Below are 16599 nucleotides of genomic sequence, written 5' to 3' on the forward strand. Positions count from 1 at the left end.
AGGAATCACATGCTAACTAATAATAAAATTAGTTTATTTTTAGTATGAGAAAAATACTTATTTCTTCCATTTTCTTACGTGTTATTTTTGTTTTTCTTTTTTCTTTCCACTTTTTTTTTCTTCTTTTTTGGACTATTTTCGCTTACTAAAGAAAAAATACTAGATAATGTGCAATTCACTTTTATTTGACCTGATCAAGCAAACCCAGCAGCATTTTCCTTCAGAAAAGAATGGACACTTCAGCTACACATTCTACTTGTCACTGAGAATATGCATTATAGAAGAACCTTTAGTCACAACTTCTATATATTTATAGAAAATTGTAGTGCTAGGACAGAGGCACCTGGTGGAAAACATGGCAACCACCACATTTACAGTCATCATTCAAGTAATCATAACATCATCTGAGTTGGAAGGGACCCTTAAAGGCCATCTGCTCCAACCCCCCTGCAATGAGCAGGGACACCTACAGCTCTATCAGGTGCTCAGAGCCCTGATACTTGAGCGTGACCTTGAGCGTGTCCAGGGATGGGGCACCACCACCTCTCTGGGCAACCTATGCCAGAGCCTCACCGCTCTGATTGTAAAAAACTTCCATATACATAATCTAAATCTCTCCTCTTTTTGTTTGAAAGCATTTCCTCTTGTCCTATCACAACAGACCCTGCTAAAGAATCTGTCCCGTTCTTTATTAGATATTGAAAGGCCACTCTCAGGTCTCCTGGAGCCTTCCCTTCTCCATGCTGCACATCCCAGCTCTTGGCCTGTCCTCATAGGGAGATGTTCCATCCCTCAGATCACTTTTGTGGCCCTCTGGATGCACACCAACAGCTCCACGTCTCTCCTGTACTGAGGACTCCACATCTGGATGCAGCACTCCAGGTGAGGTCTCACAGCGCAGAGGGGCAGGATCCCCTCCCTCAGTCTGAAGATAGCAAACTGTACTGCTAGGACAGAGGCACGTAGTACCACACCCACCACATTTACAGTCCTGGTTCAAGTAATCACCTAATTTTCAGCAAAGCTTTAAAAACAGGTCAATTAACTTTTTTTTTCTTTTGCATGAAATGCAAGATAATAGATCAGCAATAAGTTGAGAAATCTGAGGTTTTCCGAGCTCTACTCTCTTAAAAGTTACCCCTTTTTCCTCCTGTTTGTCTCAAAATTATTTCACAATGACCTTTACCTTGCAAATCAAGCTTCTATCATTGAAGTCCACACAACTCTTGTGCAATTTGTTCATTGCTCACAGAAGGCCACATTCACCCACAGTCCCAATCACATGTAGGTATTGACCACAACCAAAGTGGGTGTCCATATTTCAAGCAGATAATCATAACTTCGCTGCTCTCTTACTTGTGGTTCCAAAATGGTTCTCCATGAACCACACGTGCATCAAAAAAAGACTTCAGGATGCTTGTGAACGATGATGCCAAGAACTGGATTTCTTGCTTCTGAAAAGACACGTGAAATGAAAAAAAGAAGAACTACAGACCAGTTTAACCATCTGAACTATTTCCAAATCTTCAGAACAGTGTTCTTTTTACTTTAAACAGAAAAAAAAAATACAAAAGAAAAAAGTTCTGAAGTGCAACAAATTCACTGTTCCTTTGCCTAGCTACATAGTATGAGCGTTATTGCATTTCTGACCCCTTCCCTTGGAGCAGACACAGCAACAACCCAAGATGGAAAAAGTGAATGCCAAGCCTGTCCTTTAGGCTGTACCTATCCGTTTGCTGCTAGATACCAAAAATCCTCTGCTGAGAGAGAGGTGAAGTAGAGGTTCTATTTGGCATGACACTAAAGGGATAAACAAAAGGCAAAACATCCTGAAGTGCAGCTGAACAGCTCTTTTAAACTCACGGTGTATCCATTTAATCAGAAAACAGCTGGGATGGAAAATGTGATTTTTCTTGGCAGTCTGTGTAACATTTTCTTCTCACTGGTGAAAAGTATGATCCCAAGGGTTTATAATTAGGCAATAATTAATCAGTCATACAAGCACCTCAGCAAGTGACACAATGCTTCAGCATCTCTGAACATTTCTTCACTTCTTTCTGCTTTATCCAAAGTATACTTTGAAAAAAATCAAACTCCAAAGCTAAATCCTGAGAGCCTGCCAGGTGAGCCAAGGAAGTTCATAGCACCAGTCAACAGCAGCATTAAGTGTGAGCACGTCTGCTTTACAGCTAATCCAGGTGGAGAAGACCCACGCACGTACCATGGCTTAGTAAGATTCTGTAGCTTGAAGAAGGATAATAAATGGATCCATACAAAAAAAAAAAAAGGTACTCCGGTAACTAAATTGGACTCCAGATTCAAATGGATCATCTTGTTTCAAGCTTCAATTTAGTCTGCTATGAAGGGAGCTATGAAGGGAGAGCTATCTGCACAGGCTGGGCTCGAACCCTTCCACAGGTCAGAAGTGCCCAGAGGTAAATTTTAGTTTAGTTTGTAGCTCTTGGAAGGAGCTACAGTACATTGCATTGAGCTTGTGTCACGAAAACACCTTCAAATGTATCTAAGCAAGGTGACATAAGAATAGCTTTGCTAAGAGTAAAATTGTGCATGTCAAGAGATACAAAAATCCTAGCTCCACCTGGTCAAAAACGAGCACACTCTGTGCTTAATGCTGCTGAAATGCTAAGGCAGCACATAAAGTCTCTTTGTAGTTACTGTGAGTGAGTGCGAACTGGCAATAACCACGCTCCCAAACAAGTGGATGACTAATTTGCCTGGTGTCAGAATCTCACTTTCACACCAAGCATTTCTTTCCAACACTCACAAACTGAGATGGTGCCACTGAAGCAGAGCCACTTTTGTGGCAGACAGTGGCAACTGAAAACACACCATACAACGTTTGAGGGAAATAAAACTTTGGCGAAGATAACATTGTGAAAATTCCACTTCTGTGAAAATTGCTCTGGGAACTTTCAACCGTGCTTCATGTAAATGAAAATAGTTTCAATTTATTTACTTTCAACTGCCTAAAGCAGAGGAAAGACCTTGGGATTTTGCTTATTTCTTCTTTGTTCTTCATCCTTACAACTCATTCTTTCCTTAGAAAAAACAAATAATACTCATCATACTCTGTCTTCTCCAATTCACTGCTAAGACCAGCTGCATTACATAAAGCTGAGGAGTAACTACAGGGATACGCCAAAATTGTGCCTAACTAAGGACAAGATTTGACCTAGAGAAAGGTGGAAAAAAATAGTTGTTCCTGGTTCACTGCTGTGAATTCTTATGACAGGAGTGCTGAAACAGTTGTGAGCAGTAATTTACCTCTCACCACACTGGTCCAAGCTCTGACATAAGTCAATAGAAATTGCACACTCAAGTGTATACATAGATAAAATATAATCCTGCCAGTTGAAAATTAATCAAACTATACAGTTATTCTATACGCTGAATCTGGAAAGAGATTTAGAAGCAAATTGTAAATTGGCTGAAAAATACATCTTTAAAGGAAAGGAGGAGGGAGTGTCAGGATAAGAAAGTATTTTGACTTTTTACTGTCAAACATACTTTCGCTTTCAGCTTGAAATAAAAGGGGAATGGATGCTCACCAAGAAAACATCTTTAGATCTTTCTAATGCGCAGTCTGTTGGAAGGAGTAATATTGAATAATTGTTAAAAAAAAAAAAAGCATAAACAGAAACCAAATGGACTCCAGGAAACAAGATCCCTGGCTTTCCATATGCTGTGTGCTGGTTCTGTGCTCAGGCTGCTTCTTTGTACAGCTGCTAACACTTGGCTGAAGTCCTGCAGCCGCACTCAGAGCTCTTGTCCTGCTCTGAACATATGGGTGATGAGGTCTGAACAGGATAGCAAATTATGTTTGAAAATGTCTCTTTGAGGAGTTTAGTATCTGTTGAAGATATCAAATATAAGCAGCATATAAAGCCATTAATGCTATCCCTGTTGGAACTTCAGTGTTATTCAGTTTCACCAAGTTGCCTAGAAATGCCATTAAAATTTGGCAGAGGCAGTGAAGAAGCACTACGGTGCCATGCCTTGTGTTCATGGCTGTTTTAGAGTGAAGTGGGTCTCCTTCTCATCTTACTTGCACTGATGGAAAACCAGCAACATCAGTGGAATTCTTCCTGGTTTGCACCATCTAAGCAAGTCAAAACAGACATCACTCACGCCAAAAGACATGCTTAAAGCTACCGTATCATCATCTATGGAGGGGTCACCCTTTCTGAAGTTAATATTGATTATCTTGAACTGCTGGAGCTGGAAAACTCAAGTTCTCCCATAAAAAATGTGGTGCTATGTGCAGTCTTGTTTGATTTTACGAAAAAAACCCCAATATTTCAAAATCTTATAAGGGACATGTGTAGGCTGCAGCAGACTACTTTCAACACCCATTTGCAAGGTTCCTAACTATGAAGTTGTGGTAAAGGGTTTTAACACGAGCCCATATTTAAAGTAACAGCAACAGTGAATAGCCATGGAGCAGAAATTTGGGTCAAAAATAAAACAACCAGTAGCAAAAGAGAAAGAGTTCCATCCAAACATGTTTTCTAATCAGTTTGAAATCTATATACAGATACAGTAGACCAGGACTTATAGGCTGCTGGCTAAGTGATACATTTCCTATAGCTAGGATCAAGAAGTTATTAATATAAATCAAGACATAGCCACTTTTTTGCAGAAAATAACTCAAAGGAAGTAAGACATAAGAGTTACAATGTAGTAAATTGACATAAAATCACACAAAATTAAAAGAACTCAGATGATAGCAAGAGATGAGAAGATTTAGCTCAAAATAGTCAAAAAGTAACTACAGACCACCCAGCGTATTATATGACATCCAATCAGCAGTTGAAAGGGGAAAACAAAAAAAGAGAATTTGTAAGAGGTGAAAATCATCAGCATTAAAGAACTGCAAAAATATAATTGAAAGTTGATAATTTGGATGTGAAAAAAATATCCTTAAAGTATAGCCATCTGGTAGTTCACCTATGGGTTCTTATGATGGGATCTTAGTGAAAGAATAACTAAATTCATGATGAGAACACCTGCGCATTTGACTGGACCATGATTTTATACAATGCCATTATTATGCTAGATTGATTTTGTTAAAATTGCAAAAGCTAGAGTTCTACAAGTAATAAAATCTATTTGTCCTGATGAATTTCTCTGCTGTTCCTCCCAGGAGTTTAATGTTTCTTATGGTTAGACAAATGGGAAGTAACACGTCCTATAAATGTATCTGCATATTTACATATAACTACTAGACTGCACTTTGCTGAGTTACTGATAAATAAATCTACAGCACCTTAAAAATAGTTTTATTCCTTGGTAGGAAAAAAATTGATATGAGAATAAATCCAGACAAAATGCTCAGAAAAGACAGAGCATCTTTTTGAAAGGTTGGGTAGTGGTATGGCCTCAAAGACAAATCCATGATGCACACATCAGAAAGTTCTCTATAAATAATGATTCCAAACATGTTAAGTATGGCAGCCTGCATTTTCCTTTTCACCACTTCTGCTGGTGGGTTTACCAGGCATTTAAGAACTCTCAGCAATAATTTTCTTCTTTTTGCTTCTATTTATTTCAGTAATTTAAGCAGAAAAACACTGAGGATTCTTCTTCATTTTTACTTAGCCAGATGGGCGCAAGACCCTATGCATCAGTTAACAGTAACATCTTTATCTGGCATAATAATTCGTAAACAAAGTGTGAAGATTGCAGTACTCATGCTTATTCCTATGTATATTTTTAACCAGAAAGCAGGAAGGTTCAACAAAAGAATACGAAGGGCATTGTAATTGTGAGGGATTCACAACAATACTTGAGAAGCAGCATAATGTATGAGCTGAAACAGCAATTTCAAGGCCTTTTGGTAAGCATGTTTTTCTGGAATATCCCCTCTAAAATGTTTTCTTTAAGTTTGTTAAAACAAGTGAGGCCTGCCCACTCTCTTATGTCTTGCTTGATTGGTTTCTTTCCAAGTATGACATGATCTCAGTCCATATGGTTTAAATTAGGGTGAGGCGCTTTGCAATGTTGTGACAAAAAAGAGTAAGTCATAACAAAGCCAACCAACTGCAGTAACGTGTTCAGCAAGACCACAGCTATGATTGCTTAATTCTACGGACTGGAGCCACATGAAGCACAACCACAGATCTGACATGGCAACAGCTAACAAAAGTTTCTCCTGCACCATCTTCTGTCATCTCAGATACTCCTTTGCCAGCTTCTGATATCATAATTTGCCTCCACAGTTGTTTAAATGTCAACTTAAACTCAGGTTTGCTCAAAGTCTTTGTTACTGCCTCTTGATCAATGGAACACCAAATGGTCTGGCAAGATCTGAAGTTATTTAGGCCCTTTTTTCTTGGAATTACCCTTCACGCTACCTCAGATTTCAAGTTTCAAGGTCTGAAATCATTGAGCAAGTTATTGATATCATTTAAAGATGACTGTGAATTCATGTATGCTGAAATTAGGAAGTATTACAACCTTGGCAGCCGTGCCCAGTACAGCAGCACAGAACTCAGTACACTCAGTGAATTGCGTATTTTCTCAAGATGTCAGGGAGAGTAACTGAAAAATAATTTGAAAATAGAACAAAAGAAACACTCTCCCCACAAAGTCTCAAAGCCCCAGCTCCCCAGATATCAACAGCCATACGCTGAGTTGTTCTGTAAGCCTATGGCAGATGTTCCTCAAGAGCAAGTAACTTCTCTGAGCGTGACTTCACACAAAAGCAGGAACTTCTGAGCACTATCTACACTGTCACCATATTAAAAAGCATTTGAGACAGTAAATGGTCCTCAGATAGACTTGGGAGCCAATAATAACTGAATCTAGGTTACCAGCACTTCTGCCCTGAGTCCAGTTCCCAGGAACGTAACTTCTGTCAGGCTCCACTGGGCTCTCAGCTCTGCAGATGAAGGTCTGTCAACAACCAGCTTTTCAGGCAGTCAGGTACCCAATAAACCGAGACCAGACCAAAGAACAGCTAGAGACTGACCGGCAGACTTGACTTCCCATTTATACTGCTATAAAATGAACCTACCTGCTGCTAACTACTCTTCAGTCTACCACATCAATGTAGACCCTTATAGAAGGCTCTATAGACCCTTCTCTTCAGGACCTGGTTCCAGTATTGATTGCTTTCTACTCTACATTCCTGATCAACCATATTCCAGACTCCTTCCATCTGTTGTAAAGATTTCCTGGTTTCCTAATCTTCAGGAAACTCGTCACAATGCTCATGGGAAAGCTTGGCGCAAATATCAATATCTTTGGTGCCTAGTGTTTGTTTTCCTTCCTTAGGGCATTTGTCTCCCAGTCTTTCACCAGACATCCTACTTTGCACCACCAGACACTTCCATGACACTGTACTGCAACAGCAATAGCTTTTTACAATAGTTTGAACAAGCACAATGAAGTGACAGAAAACACCATCACTAGACAGCTCAGAAACTCATCAATAGGTTTAACCACATCACAGACCCAGAGTCTGTTTTTACACTGCCAGCAGAGCTACGTGTGACTTCTCCAAGAGGCCAGATACAAGCACTGGAACGGATCTTTACAGCTTGGCATCACTGCTGCCCGCTGAGGAAGAACAGTATGATGAGGTGGGAGAACAGCACCACAGCCTCTTTTGTTCTAATGGAGAAAAAATGCAGGCAAACTATTTTTAGATGAAAGCATTCTGCTTGAATTAAACTCAGAACTAGCTTTAAAAAGCAAGAATAAATTTGGTATAGGAGAAATGCAAAAATACTTTTAGTAGAAAAATATGTTTACAATTCTCCAAAAGAGTCTGAAAGACGCACTTCCTTGCAAACTTACACGGAGTCCAGAAATGAGCCAGCAACCACTCTGTACCTTCCAAACACTCTTTGAAGCTGTATGCACCTCCCATGGGAGGTTCTGAGAATGCTTTGAGTGAGTGCAATGATGGCCTGAAGCAGCAGCACCCGTGTAAATGAGGATAACAGCCACACACTGGATAAAACAGTGCAAAGAGGAGGTAGTCACTACAACAAGCTTTTCAAGAAAGATCATTTAGCAGTGTCCACCCTCCATTTACATCCTTTTAATTATTCTATGTCGGCTACAATTCTTTCTATGCTCACTCCAGAGCTTTATTTGGAATAGAGTCTTTAAAGGCTGAAGATGGGCAATGGAGCAGAGAGGGGAGGGCCAGAAGGCGGATAGCTTGTGATTCCTCCCAAAGATCCCAGGCCAATCCAACTGGCTATGCCAGAGATGAGCCCTCCTGTCAGGTCAGCTGTAGGCTGATGCCTCAAGCCACATTTCAAACTGACTTAACCTAGAGATTAAACTTTAATTAAAAAAAAAAAGAGAGAGAAAAAAGAGAGAAAAAAATTAAAAAAAAGATGTATACATTACACGCTGCAGAGACAAAGAGTGACAAAACACAAACTGTGATTTTAAAGTACTTAATCACTGCTACCACTATAGTATGTACCCATTGCTGTTTTATTTAAATGCTATTTTTTAAACTCACAAACTGATTTTGCCAGACTGCCCCTCTGCTGACATCTGTCACACAGCAATAAAGCATAACGGGATATTGGTGTGAAGGTTCAACCTCTTCTGCCATATCACCAACATCCACAAACAGAGAAAAACAGGAGACATTACTTTTGGAGCAGCCCTCATACAAGGATCCCACACTTCCAGGTCCCTCAGCCAAGCTGCATGCAGCTCTGGTATGGACACATGATTTCATCTTCCTAAAATTAACCAGAACCTCCAGAGCAGATTCTGTACCAGCTTTACCTGGCCTCCTGCCAGTTTCAGGGCAACAGATAAGATGTGGCCTAGAACAAAAGTACGCAAGTATCACAGATAATACCCAGAATAAAGACAGTCAGTATGAACCTAACCTGCTTTGATACTCTGAACGTATTTCCATGAAATCACACTGGATAATACTTTCCTATTGTCAGTTACAAGGAATCGAAAAGGAGGCTTGATGTGTTTTCAACTGTGGCCCAAGTACAAAGTGGAAGGGCCAAGCTGAGAAACAACTATTTTGGTGTTTGGCACTGGATGGAAACAAAACACACAGCAGGAATGGCAACACAGTCCAGCAGAGAAAGCAATTAACAGAAAGCTGTAAATGAAGCAGAGCTTCCCATCACAAAGCACCACTCTTTATAACCACATAGTTCCTAGAAGGAGAATAATCCATTAAGATTAAGGGAATTTTCCTACGTACTGAGGCTAGTTATGCTTATTTTACACACTACCGAGTGCGTAAAATTTGATGTAAGTTTGGTGTTAATGGCAACATGGCTTATCTGACAAATAAAGAGCTGTTACGCAGAAAGGAATATCCTTCAGTTGCTCTGGTGTCACTTGGCAGCAACTTCGAGTGCTACCTTCTTAGTGCTAGGGCTTTCATGTCGCTGGCTGTGCATCATGAGCAGGAGTTGAGTTTGTAGAAAGCAGTGAGACTGACAGAAGTAGGTTATAGGGAGGAATAACATAAAGCTCTCAGCTCTGGCTGGAAAGCTTATGAAAAAAGCCTGCATTTTCTTCTAGGGAGTTTTAAATTATTAAAGTCTTGCTTTTTTTTTTTTTCTTTCTTACGTCTGTTTTCAATAACTATGGAGCTAAAAAATATGAAGACAATTATAGCTGTCTGTGCAAAAGAGCAATGTCAGACCTCACATTTCCCAACTGACCTTTCATCAGATGAAAATTCCCACAGTAACCTTCTCCAATCGCAGAGTTAGGAATTACGAAAAGTAAGCATTCTGTCCAATGACTGTGTGCACGTGGCAGATGCACAGGTGGGTGTTAGCATGATCTACAAAGCTGTAAAAACCTGCTCCAACTTCAAAAATTGTTCTAACAAAGTCAGCTCTGAACAGAGAAGGTCATTGCTGAGAAACTGGTTGTGAAACCCAATATGTTGGTCCTCTGGCTGAAAAAACATAAATGCCAGAAGCTACTAAGAAAGTCTGAATAAACAGTGACAGTGGTATATCTTTGAAACATGGCTTGACTGGTTCCTTCCTTCACTTTGAAGTGCTGCACTGAAAGTCACCTGCAAGGAGAACACTGTCAAGAAAGAGCAAGGAAAAAGGCTCTGCGTAGCTAACATTTGGATTTCGCCTATTCCAACTTTGGCTTGGTCAATAAAAAGTGAGAGAAAGCAACACAAACCTCAGTCTAGCTGGAAGCAGCTTTGTAACTTAGTATCATAAAAACCATCTTAAAAATAAATTATTTTTCTCCTCAGAGCACTCTGCTGGCTAGATATGAAAATATCTCAGAGTTTTTGTGCAGAAGAAACAGAGCACAGAGGAATGTATATGTTCACATGGCTTGGGAAGCGATTTGTTGACTCTCACGTTCTTACTTCATATCTGACTGCAAGCCCTACTCCAGCCACAAACATCATTCCACTTGGCTTTCCCAGATTTATGTAGGTTTTTCCTTATAAACCAATCCATGCAGAACTTGGCCACAGTTCCTTCTCCCTGCAGTGCATTCAGCCACCCAAAACACCTGTGATAACTGCCAGCTGTCCTCCAATGCTCCCATGCCCACTCACACATCAGGCAGAAAGGAAATGAGCCAAAGGCAGTGCCAACTGCTGGCCACAAGCCCCCAAAGGATGCTGGAAATCCCAGATCAGTGTGCATGTTGGCATGCCCTGGGTATGCTCAGCACTGCACCATCCTCAGCTTTTGCACTATCTGTATCACGCTACAGGCTGACAGGGAAGACTGGGGAGCAGCCTATAGGGAATGCAGAGCCAGCTTCAGTTCTACCATCATCAAAATATCTGTTATTCATTGAGCTTTTACGAGAGGACTGTGGCAATTACTAAGTATTTTCCTTGTTGTAGCAGATTCTCAGCTGTTATAAATCAATGAAGTTATGTCATTTTAAAGGCAGCTGTAATGATTTACAGCTGAACACTAGGCCCACTTTAAGGACAATGCTTCCTGACTTTCCGTAAGGATTAGTCTTCAGGTACAGAATTCTTTTCCTTATTTACTGGATATGAAATTAGGATCTACAAGGTACCATATAGCTACAGCTGTCCAGTCTGAAAGGCTTCCCGTACTTATCATCGTGCTCCATACAGCAATTCGAGTACAAATTGTGTACAAAAACCCAATTTGTGCTACACATGCTGTTCTCCTGAAATGCAGTCAGACATTCACAGGCTCTGTCACAGACAGACAACATGAAAAAACAGTAAATGATGGCTTCAACTTTTTTGCATGTAGTTAAATGTCTTTGGTGTTTCTAAATTTTTAATTAAAAAGAGCATACAGAAAAAAGATACATACTGTTCTGCCTGTAAAATGCAGATGCTTCTCTCAAGAAAACTACCATCTCTTTTATGGAGCTGTTTGGTTTTCATTGGTTGTGATAGAAATGTTAATGAATTTGCCTTAGGCAGTTAAAAGACGATGTATTCTGACAAAACCAGGTCTAAACAGAAATAGATCAGGCTAGATACAATAGGAATAAATAAAATAAAATGCTAATTCATCTCCCTCTATAGAGTCAAGAATACAACTGAAGACAAGTGGGGTTCTCTTGTTCATTTTAGATTTTGTACGTACTTTTCCAGTCATCATGTTACTAATGGGAGCAAATCCCACTTTAATCATTACTTCTTACTCTTTAATTGTACTTTCACAGCTTCTACAACAGAGCAGGAAGATAAACTCTTCAGTAAGTATCATATTGGAGAGAAGAAATATTAAAATTTTAACTCACCATTACTGATTATACCCACACAAACACACACACAACTACACTTCATAGCATTTCCCAGCTTTTTTCAGGCATATCAAAACTCTAGGAGAACTCTGAACCTAGAAAGTATAATCCAGACAGCAAGTGAAATAACCACAGCTGCCCCAACACTGCACTTTATATCCATGTCCTTCTAAGTGTTTTTGATTAATAGCATTCCTAAAGGCAATCCATTGAAATGAAATGAAGCAGTTGCTCGGATCTGTTGCCTGAAAATACCAAAACCAAAATGGAGCATTTACTTCTCCACTCAGTAATCAAACTTTCCCATCAAAATTTTGTACAGAGTAATTTAATTTTCAATGAAAAAAAAATCATTTTTCAAGCATGGCTTTCAACAAACTGTTGGGTTCTGGAAATGTTTTTGCTCTTAAAGGAGAAGTTCTGCCAAAACATTCTGGCTGACAGCTGAGGTTAAGGGAAAATGGGCTGATTTTTTTCCCCCCTTTTTTTTGTGCCATATGGGCAAAATTTTTAAATTCCCACAATTTTCTGAAGATTGCGATGAAAACTTTTACCATTTTTCAGCAAACATATTCTCGTAAGAACTTCTTATATCTCACATATGAGTATCCCTCAGGGAAAGCAACGACTGGGGGAGTCAGGTGGGGCTGATGTCTTCCGTGGAGTTTAGTATGACCCCCCTCTGTGTGTGCAAGTGTGCGTTGTCTGGCTCTAAACCTGTAACACAAGTTTTTCCTGCGTTACATTTTTACCCAGAAGTCTTTATAAACCCAGAAGTATTTATAAATATTCTCACCCATGTGATGCTTCTGTGTCCTGGTCATCGGAATGCTGAGCGTGATCAGGCCTTGCTTCAATTCAACAAACCCTGGCTAGCAACACATCAGTGCCACCACGCAGGCACTACAGAACTTGCTGTCTGTTTGGACAGGAGCTATCAGCCGCCTTGAGAAAGCCTGACACAAAACACTGCTAAACATTTCAATACCTGCTAGTCCACCTACCCCAAGAATCACAGCATCTAAGGATCAGAATATTGTCTCTGAACTGTGTGCAGTTGCATGGCTTACTCCAGAAGGGGTAAACCACATGCTACGTGCAGAGCCAGAAATAAGCAAAGAATCTGCAATGGCAGGAGAAAAACCAGTTACAATATGACATGATATGACACAAAAATTGACTTGAGTAACTGTATGTTTGTGTGCACTGATCCACAGAAGATTAAAATACTTTATTAATCTAGGTTTTGGAGCTTCCATACAAGGTAGTGTTTACTATGATTTGAATTTGGAAGTACACATAGCCAAGACAGCTTCATAGAAACGCTGCAATGTGTGATCTTTGGCTGGGATTCGCAGTTTCAACAGTTAAATTCATTTAAGATGACATTCTAGTAGGGTTTCTAAGTCCATAAACCAGTTACATAGCACTAAGCATATTCTGTGGGCTACTTTAAAAAATGATCATGGCAGCAGAAAAATAATTTTAAAAATTAGCACTCCTGCCCACCTGTATGCTGCACATCTGCTCTGGAGCATCCAGAATAAAAGGTGCTGGAGGATGGAAATAAAAGCAATTAAGGTACATAACCTCGGAATGGGGTTTGTAAAGCTCCATCATCCTCGCTTGAAGTTCATCTCTGAATAATCACATGGCTGTGATTTATTATCACTGTACGTGCACTTTCTGAAAAATTCCCATGGGCTCTTAGAATTACAGATGTAGCCATAGATTAATGCTCATAATCCCTGGTAAAAGCTCTGCAATAACACTTTTATAATCCACAGAAATCCTCCCACTAATATTCCTAATCCCTTCCCATTGGACTTTATGATACTTCTGTGATTTCCAAGCAGTCCAGCAATGACTAAACAATATTTATGATATAAAAGTCTGCTGGTTTGATCTCCAGCCTATAGTGTTTTTAATTTTAAGTTACACCCACATACATAAGTACTGCCTCCTAAATAACCACAAAATGAAGAAAAAGATGAGAAAAAAGAAGATGCCTACGTGTCCTTTCCTACCTTTCCTTTCCTACCACTTTTCTACCACCTTTCCTACCACTGCATCTCCTTTTTTTTTTTATTGTCAGATAGACCTGGGTGCCCTAGTGATCTTCTCTCATTATTACTCTAGCATCACATCTCCAAATTCATAAGAGCAAAGAGCATTTGGGGGTAGGACAAATGGAAGGAAGGGCGTTCTATATTTTTTCCCCTTTTCATTACATCATATTCATCATCTCATTCTTTCTTCTTAGACTGAAATACTGCCAGTTTTCAAGTGTCCCTCATTAACTTTTAAAACCTAAGCCCCACTAAAGAGGAGTTATTACTTTTTTCCTGGCACTGACTAAAATTGCAATACCCATTTAAGAGCACTAAATCCTAACAGCTACTCAAGACAAACTAGGAAATACTTAACATGAGATGCAAAATTTAGCATTGTACACAATAGGTTCTAATACAGAGGAATTTTAGCTGTAGGTATTTACTTGCAGAGACACAAATGATCAAACTGTTTTGAAGGAAAACAACTTTTACAAAAATCAACGTGGAGGAAAAGATATAGTAAGTAATTAACATTGCTGTAATGTTTTAAAGATGGGATTTGCTTATACAGACACGCAGAAATGGACTTCTCATTATGTTAGTCAATGTGAGCCTTGGTATCCCCTAGTCCAGTCTACACCATATTGCAATCTGCTCCAAAATCTTTCAGTTTATATGCTGGGGTACAGTTCCAAACCTTATGTCAGGGAATTGTCTTTCCTTCTGACTGTATCTTCACACTTTTTAAGGATGGGAAGAAGCAGAAAAGGTTCAGGAGTCAGAAGCGCTTTTGTAGGACTGCTGTAGTTGGACTGTAGTTACGTTCAAGAGCTTTACAACTTGGTAAAGCTCAAATATCTTGCAGAGCAATATGGGCTGCAAGGCAACCCAGGGAGGAATGAGCTTCATACTAGAGCCTGGGTGAACTAAACATTGATGGCTGGCATAGGCAGGGTAGAAAATATCTGTAAGGTCAACCTTGAGTAGCAGAGTAAACATAAACAGAATGCCACTGCTTGATTCTGCTCCTCCACAGATCACTCGAGTGCCCTGCACCTCGTCACTTTGACGTCCGTGCTCTCACATGCTGTCAGGGTTCCTGGCTTTAATTAATACCTGCTTTAGGGATCAAAGGGAAAGATGCTAAGTCAAATGTGTTTAAATCTCATTTTGACATAATGTGAGACCAAAAGACTCTAAAAATCCTCACCAGAAAAATACATACTTGTTCTTCCTTTCAAGGGGGAATTACAGCCACATGATCTCAAACTGTTTTATATACATACATGCACAAGATAGATGTATTTGCAGAGTAAGAAGGATGTAAAATCCCCATATGAAGTTTTGTTACCTTACTTGGAAGGTAACAAGTGCAACAGTATATTTAAAATTTTTCAGGAATCATGCAAATTACAGAATTCTCTAATTTACTGTTTTTTCACAGCTCTGTTGAGAACAAATAAAAGCTAATCTCTATTATACAGACATTTCATCAGTGGACCAATAATGCTTTCCCTGTACACAACAAAAAAAAAAAGAAAGCTGTAATGGCTGTCTGTGTTTGAGTGCCAGCCAAGCACTCCTGAACCCAAGTTCTGTGAGTTGCTCCATCTGACATCAAGCTTGGGGAAGCTAAAGATTTCTGTACACAAACAACTTTGTACAGGCTGTAAGAAGGTATTTTTTGCATTCGAGAGCATGCTATCTATTCTCTAACTGTAGCTGTGGCCTACAAGAGAACTAGAGGAGGTGGCTGAAGAAACAGAGCAGGATAGTTTCACTTTCCTACCTAATGGAACAAGAAAACAACAAACACTGGTGGAAGCAATATTTTCCACTTAAAGGTCTGGAGTCACCCATCTCTACTCCTTTTGCTTCTAAATGTGAGTAGATGCATCGCTTGATTAACTTCTAGGATGGCCATGAAAATAACTTCTGCAATGATTATGCTTTCCTTCACTTGGAGGACTGGTAAAGCATGCAGCTGAAGAAAGACCCTGCTGAGAGGCAGTTATCCAACTTCCACCCAGTCACACGCAGTAACGTCAAGACTTAGATCGGCAAGACCTCTATTGTAGAACAACCTATTAGACATCCAACTTCTAAAAATCCAGGAATTTTTGATGCTGTTGAACAAAACCACAGAAGTAATCCAGCACTAATAGGACTTAAGATCTTCCCAGATGTGTCAATCCTGACTGAACACAGAATCATAAGATTGGAAAAGACCACTAAGATCATCTAGTCCAGTCATCAACCCATCACCATGCCCGATAACCATGTCCCTCAGTACAACATCCATGTGCATTTTGAAAACCTCCAGGGAAAGTGATTCCACCACTTCCCTGGGCAGCCTGTTCCAATGCCTCACTATTCTTTCACAGAAGAAGTGTTTCCTAATATCCAACCTGAACCTCCCCTAGCACAGCTTAAAGCCATTACTTCTTGTTCCATCTCTAGTTATCTGGGAGAATAGACCGATCCTGGCGTTGCCACAACCTCCTTTCAGGGAGTTGTAGAGAGAGATGAAGCCTCCCCTGAGCCCCTTCTCCAGACTGAACAATCCCAGTTCCCTCAGGAGCTCCCAATAAGGCTTGTGCTCAAGACCCTTCACATCTCAGTTGCCCTTCTCTGGACATGCTCCAGGGCCTCAAAGACTTCCTTGTAGTGAGGGGGCCAAAACTGAACACAGTACTCAAGGCGCAGCCTCACCAGAGCTGAATAGAGAAGGATGGTCACTTCCCAGCTCCTGCTGGCTGCATTACTTCTGATACAAACCAGGATGTCACTGGCC

General features: G+C 40.0%; 1 long non-coding RNA gene across 1 annotated transcript in view; it reads right to left on the reverse strand.

Moving 5' to 3' along the window:
* Positions 1-1003: 1003 nt before the first annotated feature.
* The window catches only part of LOC112532402, a 131744-nt gene continuing 116148 nt past the window's right edge, over positions 1004-16599 (reverse strand). Inside the window, exon 7 of the long non-coding RNA XR_006939085.1 lies at positions 1004-1454. This is a non-coding gene — a long non-coding RNA (uncharacterized LOC112532402). The remainder of the gene's footprint in view (positions 1455-16599) is intronic.

This window comes from Gallus gallus, chromosome 4 (genome assembly GCF_016699485.2).
Source record: "Gallus gallus isolate bGalGal1 chromosome 4, bGalGal1.mat.broiler.GRCg7b, whole genome shotgun sequence".
NCBI classification, from domain to species: Eukaryota; Metazoa; Chordata; class Aves; order Galliformes; family Phasianidae; genus Gallus; species Gallus gallus.